The sequence below is a fragment of the Montipora capricornis genome, unplaced genomic scaffold (assembly GCF_036669925.1).
Source record: "Montipora capricornis isolate CH-2021 unplaced genomic scaffold, ASM3666992v2 scaffold_120, whole genome shotgun sequence".
NCBI classification, from domain to species: Eukaryota; Metazoa; Cnidaria; class Anthozoa; order Scleractinia; family Acroporidae; genus Montipora; species Montipora capricornis.
Window position 1 is genome coordinate 25197 of NW_027179885.1, and position 12304 is coordinate 37500.

Sequence of the window (12304 nt, forward strand, 5' to 3'; positions counted from 1 at the left end):
TTGTCGTCAAAGTGAAAGTGAAAGTGAACCAGACCAGAACCATAGTGCAACGAAGACGATGCACGCGGTGAACCTGCGATACATACTTGAAATTGGCACTAAAAGTGGCACTAAAAGTGGCACCAAAAGTAGCACTAAAAGTGGCACTAAAAGTGGCACTAAAAGTGGCACTAAAAGTGGCACTAAAAGTAGCACTAAAAGTGGCACTAAAAGTGGCACTAAAAGTGGCACTAAAAGTAGCAACAAAAGTAGCACTAAAAGTGGCACTAAAAGTAACAGTAAAAGTGGCAGCAAAATAAAAATGATGTGTGTCCCTTATGGGGATCCGTACAAAGAGGTAATAACGAAAATCAGATAAATTATTTGAAATCATTTACAGCCGTTATAGTTACAGTTAAATAGGAATAATCCTCGTTGATCACCTAACAGATCATCAAGATACAAGATAAAGTTTCCCAAAACTGTTACAACCTTCATCACAACTTTTTGTTACCAGAGGTGCACCAGACGTGCAACGCCCGTAGTAAGAAGTCGTAGAGCCTATTTGCGGTTAACAAAAATGCTTCGCCCAACACGAAGCCTGACAACACCCGTCTTCATTCCGTTTGTTTGTTTGTAAAGGTCACAGCAAATGTTGTGCAATCCACACAGAGAATAAGCTCTGCTGCAGCTTCAAAATGTTGTGCAATCCACACAGAGAATAAGCTCTGCTGCAGCTTTGAAGGGAACTGACGATAGAAAAATCACGACAAAGTTGTCTTTGAGGTTTTATTTTTATTAATTAAGCAAGGTTACACCAAATATTAAGCAGAATGACATCAAAACTAGCTGTCCTAATTGCTCTATAGTGTATATTTTCCTAGACTTAAAAGATATCGCCAGAAAACACACATCGTCTACATGAAATTAAATTACTGTTTCCATAATATTACCAAGTAAGAGAGAAAATTTGATCTTCCTGTGTCGTTTTCGCAGCAGCATTAGCATTGTTTCATATAAATACGACACGGCTTTGAAAAGTTTACTTAGAACCTATAATTGCCTTTAATCGCTAATCAGAGGGACATTTAGAAAACTCTCAAAACTTTTAATTTGTGGCGCGAAAACTCACTTGTACCGAAACTTAGTGTCATATTAAAACTTGGTTTAAAATATCAACCAGTATAAACTAGGACAAAAAAAAAGATTGTAGTCTAACTCCCATCCACCACTTTCCAAAAGTCTCATTCGTCTATGATTTTAGGGCCACCGCCCATCCCCTTCGTATTTTATCTTTTCTCGTGATGCAATGGGTTGGCTCTTTCAAAGCGGGTATTAAGCAAAGTAATTTGGAAAAGATGATTCAAGTGGATGAGTTATCACGCTTGATTTAAAATCACCTGTTGGAAAAGAGATGGATATGAGTATGAGAACTACATACCTGATTCTCTCTTAACTTTATAATCTCTTTCTCTAACAAGTGTAATATATACGAATAAAATACACTGTCCAATACTGAGCTTACAGCGGTTAAGAACTCAGAAAGCGGTGTTGATAACATTGATTAATTATCATACAAGCATTCTTCACTCCGTTGGCTAATATTAAAGCAATTTGTTCTTTGTTGTGCATGGAAATAATCCGCAGCTGGAATTCTTTCAACTGGCCTGTCTTTGATAGTGGAGATCAAGGCAATTCGCAATGGGTACTTTAAAATCAACAGATCTCCGACAAACAAGCGTAAATTTAAAACCTCTCACTTTTTTAACCCTGAAATATCTAAAATTGAAGCTCTCCCGCTTTTAATTGTGGAAACTAATATATTGCTTTTAAAAAACGATTCAAATGAAGACATTCTCATTGTAATTGGGAATTTGTTCACCGATAGAGGAATTTTAATGACGCTGAACAACAAGAATCAGGAAAAATTGAACTTCTATTCAAATATCTGAACACGATGGTTATCATAGTCGGTGACAATTATTTTACCATCGCTAAGGACTGCTGTAGAGCCTGGGACATTGAACTCTCCTGCTCTTGTCCCTTTTGCTCCAAACTTAGTTATAAACTTTCCGCTGAGTTTAAGCGCCTACACTCGGTGATTCAATTCATCACAAACCAGCCGGCAGATGTCCCGCTCTGTCCATTGACAGGAAGCCAGGGTGATCGAACTTTCCATCCCCCTGATTTTGGCAAGGCCATTTCTTGGCAATAACCTTTGAGGTAATTTCAACAAAGTAAAGATTTTCACAAATTTTTTCACCTCAGTGACATTAAGATAAATTGACAAAAACGTTAAATTGTTGCCAAATCCACGTTATCTCTATCTTTGTTAATTGGTATTGTAGCCATACGTGTTAACATAAATTGTCTATGAGTTGTTGGGTAATTACTCGGAATACCTAAAAGGTATCGGTTGACTTTGATGCCGCAAAATGGACAATTCTTGGGTTTCATTCACGTGATCAACAGCCGTGTTTTTCAACAAAAACAAAAGAATACGTTAGCATAATAATAGCTTTCAATTCTTGGAGGATTGGATCGGGACACCAACATGGCCGCCATTAGTCCTGTTCCGGGACTCCCTCTTACCCCGCCCTGAAAATGGGCCTGGAACCCAGGGTTCCAGGCCCATTTTCAGGGCGGGGTAAGAGGGAGTCCCGGAACAGGACCAGGTCGCCATTTCATTGTTTGGGGACACCAACATGGCGGCCGTGACGTCATGTAAAATCCAAGAACACAATTTCCTTGGTCAAAAGCAAATCACTTGATCCCTTGGAGCAATACATTTCACCTCCCTCTATAACGAAACTACAACAACAAAATAACAGCCGTGGTATCGAATGTCGTTGGAGGGGATTTCTGCGCGCCCGATGCTTCAAACAGCCTCAATTCTTAAAGAGTTCAATGAAAATCCGGACTTAAAACATGCGGTGAGACAACTAAAAACGATGGAAGCTGTGTTGGGGTTTCAGTGTGAAACTTTTAATGACGTTCGCCGATTTAGAAACTCAAGTCCATGTTCTGCGTTAAAGCTCAATTCCGTTTTCTGGAAATATTAGAGACCTTTAGATTCTAAGACGAGGACGAGAACGAGTGCGAGATTTGACTGCCCATTTTTAGCGAAAATACTTAGAAGATTTATAACCTGGACGATTAATCTATTTCTTTCTTAGCAGTGTAGATTGCTCAGTTATTCTTATTACTGATAGCTGAGCCTTTTTGCCGATCGAAAAATGCCAAAACTGGTACCGTGTTGTTGAATTGTTTTGACACGACATTTTTGCAAAACCTCGTACTAAAATGACGACGCTATCACGTTTTTCCCGCCAAAATGACACTGGTTTACGCGCGCGCACTGTTGTTCTATGAGAAAATCTCGTCCTAGAATCTAAAGCTCACTACTATAACTAAATCTTGCATGTCGACAACATGATGAAATTGTCAGTACAAAACTCCCAGCAGCGGTATGTTAGAAATGCCTGAAATTTCTTTTTCTTTCAGCTGTTCTTTGTACGAGCGTCATCCGCGGGTGTAAATTTTTTAATTGTTTCACGGTCTTCATGTTTATTAAAGCTATCTGTAGAGGGAGGTCAGCGCATTATTCATAACACTGTTAATTTCGAAACTATGCAGCTGCTTCAGTGCCAGTGTAGCTCGTAAGAGGAGGGCTATATTTGACTTAGCCACATTAATTACAAGAATGATTTTCACAAGTTTTCTCTCTCGCTATGCTAGTGTTTCACTCTCCCTTGGTTCACTGGTTTCACTTTGTACGCCACCCCTGAATTGCGTAGATTCACGTTTTTTTCCGATCCGACAACCTGTACCAATTCAAACTACTTCTTTTGCTTGCTGACCTATTGAGCGATGTTCACCAATACGTTATCCGCTGTTATGGAGCCCTCCAGATTTTTTCTATTCACGTATTATCGTTTACTCTAACGATGCGTAATTATTGTGTCCACAAATTACCTTTAATCAAACAAATCGCACTTACTTATGATTTAGAGTCTAGTTATCCGAGGGTACTGTCACAAGGAACTCGCCGCTTATTCTTTGATTACACGTGACGTCACGGTGGCCATGTTGGTGGAAAGAACAATAGCGAAAAGGTCTTTTGGAAATTTGACTCTATATGTTGTCATGGAAAACCTGAGCTACGTTTTCCTATTGTTCTGGCACCAACATGGCCGTCTTATCACGTGAGTGCAATCTAAGAATCGAAACCATCTCAAGAAGTGCATGCTCGTATCCTCAAACTCCAGTCCTACAAGACTTTGTTTCTTTCCCTACCTTTCTCCTTTTCTTCCAAAGCGACTGTCCAATGCACTTTTAATAATCCAAGATTAATGCTAGTTTATGTAATTTGTTTCCAGATATTTTTACATGCAACGCCGTAGGGCCTATTAGGGTAGACTTTCATATACCGGATTAAAATGGCGGAAGACAAAGGAACCGTTGTTATTCCGATTAGGCCTTGCCAATTAGGTATTTTTAAGTTCAGACACTTTGTTCTTTTGTTTTATGGACATTAAGTAATGATCCGTGTAAGGTGGATAGCAATTTCCTTTGTTATCCGGCAACAGTGCTTTCCCCACATAGGAAACTTCTCATTTTTACACAGAGAATGCATAAACCTACAGGAAGGCAGTTAACGCAATAAAATTCATTTACAGCCCACTTTGAAAGGGTGTTTTTTTGTGTTAAAAGATTTTGACCAATCACAAGAGTTGAAAACAAAAGCCAAGAAACGTTTACAATTTTACATGTTCCCCACATACGATTTCTGTGGAATTCATTTAAACTGAGACCAGATGAAAGATGGAAGATGGTTGGAAAGTAAGGATGAATATAATACTGCTTTATGAAGTTTTGTTAACCGTTTGCTGTTTAAGCCAATCAGAAGTAAGTACAGACAATAGAAAAGTTATCACCTTTTTGCATACCAATTGAATTCCAACATGTTCGTTACCGTTGTTGCTTTCGTTCTTATCTGGACCGTTTCTTAATCATTTCAGATCCGGTATATGAAAGACCAGCCGCTTAATTGTAGTTAACAACACCCGTCTTCATTCCGTGGTGTTTAATAACCAGTTTTTCGAGACACCGTTTGTTTGTAAAAGAGCAAATGTTGTGAAATCCACAAAGAGATTTAATCTCTTTGTGGATTCTATTACATTTGCTCTTGATTTAAGTAATGTTCAAACAACGATCAGCAGTGTTTTATCGGGTTAAAAACGTTTTAGACCAGATAAAATTTTTGAACTGCTTCAAAAGGTGTGTAACTTTGCAATCCAGACATTGGTGCAAAATATGCTTACAAGATTAGCATACAAGAAAATCAAGCTATGTCTTATAGGCCACTTCGGAAAATACCATAATATTCTTTGTTTGTCCCCCCAAATTTTGCATAAGCATTGTTTCCAGTTTCTCTTGGGACTTACAATGGTCCCAAGTAAAAAAAACAAAACAATGCTCATGCAAAATTTGGGGGGACAAACAAAAAGTATTATGGTATTTTCCGAAGTGGCCTATTTCTTCGCTTTATATAAAGAATAATAATGAGGAATTTTCTGTCGCTTTTTAAGGCTCGTGCACGTGAAGTTTTATCGGTGAGCTGATAGGCTGTTTTGCTCATGAATTATGAACGCTTTTTTAATTCAGCCGTGAAAGACATGGAAGCAACTGAGAGATACTCGACAGAAGATAGAAAAACCACAACAGATTTGCCTTTTACGTTTTATTGTGATTAAGCAAGGTTACACCAAGTATTAAGCAATACCAACGTCAATGTCAAAACCAGCTATCGTAATTGCTCTACAGTGTACATACATTTCTAGACTTAAAAAATATTGCTACAAAACACACATCGCCTTCAAGGAATTAAATTACTCTTCCCAAGGTATTATCATGCTAAGAGAGGAAAAATGTGGTCTTCCCGTGCCGTTTTCGCATCAGCTATGACTTTCAAAACTTTGCTCATTTGTACTGAAAATTCGAATCATATTAAACCCTTGGTTTAAATAATCCACCAGTAAAAACTAATGTAACAAATTCCTCCACCATTTTCCAAAAGTCTCGTTCAGTGCACCGGGCACTTGTGATGCAATGCGTCCCCTGTTTCAAACCAGGTATTATGTGAAGATGATTTGAAACGGATGATTTGGATAAATTATCAAGCTCAGTCTAAAAAGTGGTGGATATAAGAACCAGATGTCGAATTCTCTCTTAGCTTCATAATCCGGCTCTTCCTCTAACAAGTGAAATTTATGCGAATAAAATCTTACAGCGGTTAAGAACTGAGTACGCGGTGTTTATTTAAATTCTCATTGTAATTGGGAACTTCTTCACCGAAAAAGGAATTTTAAAGTCGCATTAAAATGGCGGAAGACAAAGGAAGCCTTCATACAGGAACAAATTTTGATTATGCACACTGGGGTACTTTTATAATTAAGAGATCTCAGACAACCACGCATAAATTCAAAACCTCTATAATACATTGTTTTAACCCTGAAATATCTAAAATTGAAACTCTCTGCGCTTTAAATTGAGTAAACTACAATACTACTTTTAAAAACGATTCAAATGAAGAAATTCTCATTGTAATTGGGAACTTTTTTACCGAAAAAGGAATTTTAAAGTCGCCGACGCTAAATAACAAGAATCAGGCAGGAAAAGTTATACATCTACTCAAAAACTTGAACACGATGGTTACTTAAGTCGGTGACAATTATTTTACCATCGCTAAGGACTGCTGTAGAAACTGGGAGATTGAACTTTCCTGTCTTTATACCAAGTGCTCCAAACTTGGTTACAAACTCTCCGCTGAGTTTAAACACCTGCACTCGGTGATTCGATGAATCACAAACCAGCAGATGCTCTGCTTTGTCCACTGACAGGCAGCAAGGTTTATCGAACTGCCCGTCCCCCTTTCCCTGCTTTCCAAATTTATAAACAAACTGCCCCTCCCTATTAAAAACTTTTATACAGTGATCACCGTAGTCTGACACAATATGATAGTTATCGTGTTGGATACAATGAAAGGGAATGCTGAAAGAACCTTCAGTACCGATGCTGCGCAAAAACCGACCATCCAGTGAAAAAATTTTGATTAATTTGTTACTACTATCAGCAACCAAAATGTTGCCATCGCTGTCAATTGACAGGCCACGAGGACACCGAAGCTGGTGATTACCGCCTCCTTCTCCTCCAAACTGATTAATATAATGACCTTCATTACTAAACAGTTGTACTCGGTGGTTGTTACCGTCTGCCACTATAATTTTATCATCATGAAAAGCTATTCCAGGAGGCCAGTCAAACTCTCCCTGCTGATTACCCTTTTTACCAAACGATCTTAAGTGAGTTCCATTACTAGTAAATATATGTACTCTCTGGTTAGCAGTCTCACTCACTGCAATCTCATCTTTGTCATTCACAGCTACCCCCAAGGCCTGCAAAGCATTCCAGCATCCGAACCCTGTTCTCCAAAGGATAACACAGGTCTGAACTGTCTGCGTTTGACTTGAACCTCAAAAGGGCTGCCATGAACATGTTTTCCATTGACTTTGACGGATGCCTGACATGTACCGGTTTCTTTGGCAAAATAGCGGAGCTTGTAAGTGCCATCTTTGTTGTCTTGGATCTGAGACTTAATCGCGCTGTCACAGCGTTCACGATTTCTGATTTCCAATGTCACGCGGTCGTGTTCTTGGTAACATTGCTCTTTTCGTGCGTTCCTTGTTGTTACAACAATCTCAGCTTCAAGTCCAACAGTTCCTTCAGTGATCCCTTTTCCCTCAGCACTTGAGGTTTTCGAGCTCGTTTTGCTGATAAAACCTATTTGTTGGACTTTTAGGTCATCAAACAACTTTTCGTTCCTTATAAAGGTGAAGACATGTTCGATGTCACAGTCCGCTGAATCTTCTTCTTCAGCTTTTTCCTGAACTATTTTGTCCAAAAATTCATGGGGCTGCATGATTTGAGAGTTTGTGCTTCGCTTTAAAATCATTTGGGTTTTTTCGATATCTCCTTCTTGCTTTTTCACTTCTTCTTCAATCTCGTGCCTTTGCTCTCCTAGAAGCTGCAACGCTTCTCGCACATCGTTTTCCACCTCACCTCTTTTGGGCTTCAATGGCGGCAATGCAAGTGTCGGCAAACTGCTGCACATCTCTTTTCACTCCTGCGGCTTGTTCTTGAATTGAAATGCAGTTTTCATCAATTTTCGCGATCCTTGTCATCTTCTCCAGCGCTTTTCGTTTCTTTGATTCAATTGCTGCATTGACTCTCGATTTGCGTTCCTTTGCGGCATCTTCCAAAACAATCTTAGCGTGACCGTCGTGATCTGTTAGAGCGCAAGCGTTGCAAATAGCTATATTGCACACCTGACAGAAGAACTTCTGTTTTTTCTTCTCGTGTTTCCCACAAAGTGTTGGCTGCTTTAAAATGGTCTCAAAATCTTCGTCTCGAAAGTCTTTCAAAGCCAAAGCGTGGTGTTCTTTAAATGTTTTTATCCGGTTATGCAGAGGGAGGCAGTCATCACACCAGAACGAACAACAAGTGAAGCAGTACGCAGATTCTCCGCTTGTTTTGTCGCAATTTCCACATTTGATGCCGATCGTATTGCACTCTGTAACAGGCAAGGCGTCCAACAAACTGTTGATGCGAAAGTTTGTTGGAAAAGCGTTAAGATTGCCGTTTCCAGGGATTCTGAAATTCTGCCTACACTCGGGACATGAAATAGTGTCTCGAATTCCGCTTGTTTGTTGAATCCTTTGCAGGCAATGAAGACAAAAACTGTGTAAGCATGGAAGCTGCTTTGGATTAGTGAACCTTGTTATACATACAGGACAACAAGCTTGTTCATGGATATTGTCTAGAAAGGTTTTGATATCCATGATAAACGAAGAGAGTAAAACGGATTTCCGTGTTGAACATTGTGTGACCTTGGTTCACTGTTGTCTGGTTTTATGATCTTAACCAATGAAAATACCTAAAGTCAAGTGTTCAAATAATCTGGATTTCTTAGAAAAGTCACCGTGACATCATCAAATTGTCACGTTTGTTATGAACGCCTTTTGGCTGCGTTTTGTCAGGGGTAAAAATTTTTGTTTCGGGCCTCAAAACCATAGAAAGCGTGAACACGACATAAAGAAAACCATGTCTTTCTTAGCAACAAAGCAACACGGGTATTAAACAAAAATGTGATGAATGTTTCGGAACAATTCATTCCCTCCTCCCTCTCTTCCCATAGCGTTTTGCTCCTTTATCCATGTTCCTGTTCTTTCTATCATTGCCTTTCCCGACGGTTCTCTACAGTGTCCCTCCAAGTGTTGAGTACACCGCCACGAATGTCTTTGCGAAATGAAAAGCTTTAAATTTTAATTTTAACGAGGATTTTGACCTTGTGTACCCCCGTGATTTTCTCAGTTACTCGGAATTGTTAGTAGTGGATCATTTGTGTCATCTGTGTCATGAAATTGTTTGTACAAAGCGGCCATAACATATCTCCAGTTTTAAAAGGAATTCTGACCCACAAGGCTGACGATCCTGTTGATTCTCTTGTACGGAAAATTTAAATGTGTGAATTGTTCAATGTTCAATGTCCAATTGCACTTCTCATCGTTTTCATCATCCGCGCCTTTTTGTAACTGAAACAAATGATAATTTTTGCTTCAAGATCCTTTCGCTTCGAATGTAGTTTGTAGCATCATTCGGATAAACTTGATTTGCTAAGTGCTCGTTGTTTACCATTAGGTTAATTGATCCGCCGCTCACGAACTTGTCACGTGAAAGGGGTGGTGTACGTTTTTGCTGAGTCATAAATCTGCAAAACCTGATGAGAATCACACTCTTCCTAATACTCTTCATAACTGGCCAGTGATTGCGAACTATAGAAAACCTCAAAATATTCCGATGGTAAACAACGATTCATTTTGGTTTACTTATGGCATTTTCATCGTAAACAATCCAAAGTGCTCACCTGCAGGCGTTTTGACCTTTAGGAGCGCGATTCTAAAAATGCCGCAAATTTGCAAGTTGTTTATTCGCTTTTTCCTTTATCGACGCCGCTCAGGCAAAAGAAAAAAAAAAGCTCACGGGCATATCTGAAAATTGTAATCAATTCATACATGACGTAAAGAAAATGGACTACTTTGCATACAGCTTGTGTGCATCCCGGTGAATAAAAATGTGATATTCACCAAATAACTACCAAGAAGCAACTTTTAAACACACGAAGGCGCTCAGAATTGCCCGAAGTTGCATGATCGGATGCAAACTCCGGATTTCTCACTGACCCATGTGTAAAACACCAAAACAAATATTCCACTACTTATATAAAATCGGCAGCAAATTTCCATGGGTGGCGGGTGGCGTTGGAGGAAGTAAGATAACCTCATCAAACTGCTATTGGAAACGCAACGTTTCTCAAATCCTAAAAAGTTCAGAAAACTTCCCAACATAAGCGTAGATACCCGAAATGTTCCATTGAATCCTGAAGGTATTTTTAGCTGGTTTCCAGTGCCTAAAATTCATTTTAGTCCTACTAAAATATGCCTCATCACGTAACATTTAGGGTTGTTGAATGGAGCGTTTTTGCGTAGAAATTGCCTTTCATTTTTTCACGTCAATGGTTACCAAACAATTGGTCTGGCATAGTAAGTTATGCGTTGAAAATTTTCCTGTATCTGACCGACATATTCACGACCCGCAGGCGTCAAATATATATATTAATTGCATCGCGGCGCATTGCAACGACATCACAGAGGTCATGGGTTCGAATCCAATTGAAGCCACCTGAATTTTTCAAGTGTCTACAAGAGAGAATTGTTTAAAACTATCCAGATAAGAGCGAGGGTGACTTCTCTCTTTCGTTTAAGGTGTTGTGAATAGGACTGTTAGGACCTACTCTGCCACAAAGCTTGTAATGGCGCAAGAACTGCACTACCGGCTGTGGGAAGCTCGACTATTCCGAAGGAAAACCATCGTTGTGCGTTCTTACAGTAAAATTGAACTATTTCTGGCAGCGTTGTTTAGATTTTTACATATGTATATTCTGCAGAAAGCGAATATTTATCGTATTTTTCAAACATTATTCCGGCCCCGTTTTCATCTTTAGTTCTTTCTTACTTCCGTTTTTAGGCAGTGTCAGAAAAAACAGCGGATCAGGTTAGCAATTTGAAAGAAGAACATCAGAAGGCAATAACTAAAGTCCAGGAAGAGATGGAAACGCTGCGGAGTTCAGTTACCGCCATCATCGAGAAAGTTAAACGCAAAAAACAAGACTCTGCTTTTGGTTATAGAACTTTCTCATTGTCCAGTGCTTCACAGAGGAACCATTACAGTTTATATTCAAAGTTGGACAGAACGGGCTAACGAGGCCCAGTGGAGTTAATGGGGCCCAGTGGTTAGCCGGGTATCTCGGGATTCAAGACTCGTTCACGTTCTGACCACTCGTTGAATTTGAACCTGGTTGTCCCTGGTTCAACTTCTCAGCTGCACTTGTGAATAGCCAATTGGTTTGCCTCCGGCCAGTTGGGATTCTTAACAGTTGTGTTGTTCTCTTCAATCGTTTCGTTGCTTGTGTTTCATTGTCCCTGAAAAGCCCCTAAGGGGCGTGGTCAATTAAGCTTACATTGTACTGTATTGTAAAAGGGCCACAGAAATAAGGGAGGTACCTCTTTTATTTTCTCTTGCTACGAACCGTTTAAAAGTAAAGAAAGAAAATGAGCTTTATTGATTTATATTCTCCTTTTGTCGTCAAATCCTGATATTTTGTGAGAGTACAGAGCAGAGTACGGCCAAGAAATGCTCTGAAAGGCGTGCCTCACATGCAGCACGATTATCCTTTTTTTAATCAATGATATTCGTCCCTTTTGGCGTTGTCGTTGCCGTAGCCATCGTCATTGTTCAATTAAATTCCTTATTTATCCCAGTATGTCAAAGTGGTAGAATGATCATACATCTTATTCCAAAATGGCCGCCATTTTAGTATTCTTTTGTTTCCTTGCAAATTGGCCCTTTTTGGCCTCGCTTTCAAACGTAAAATTCAAAAGAATATTTAACCTTAATTAAAAGAGACCAAAAGGGCCAATTTGCAATCAATGAAAACAATACTAGAATGGCGGCCATTTTGGAATAAGGTGTATGTGTCTTCATTTCCCAGAACACTTCTGTCAAACACGTTTAATTTTATCATGAATCTGTCATAAGCAGAGGCTGTTGCAGAGAGAATGGAACAGAGCCAGTTTGAATTAGAGCAGGCCCCAGCACAGGCTGCTGTGGAATGGGAAATTCCAACGACTGCTCTGCAAGTCAGTGT

General features: G+C 39.4%; 1 pseudogene; it reads right to left on the reverse strand.

The window, feature by feature from the left end:
• Nucleotides 1-6668: 6668 nt before the first annotated feature.
• LOC138034543 (uncharacterized) overlaps nucleotides 6669-12304 on the reverse strand; it is a 21829-nt pseudogene continuing 16193 nt past the window's right edge.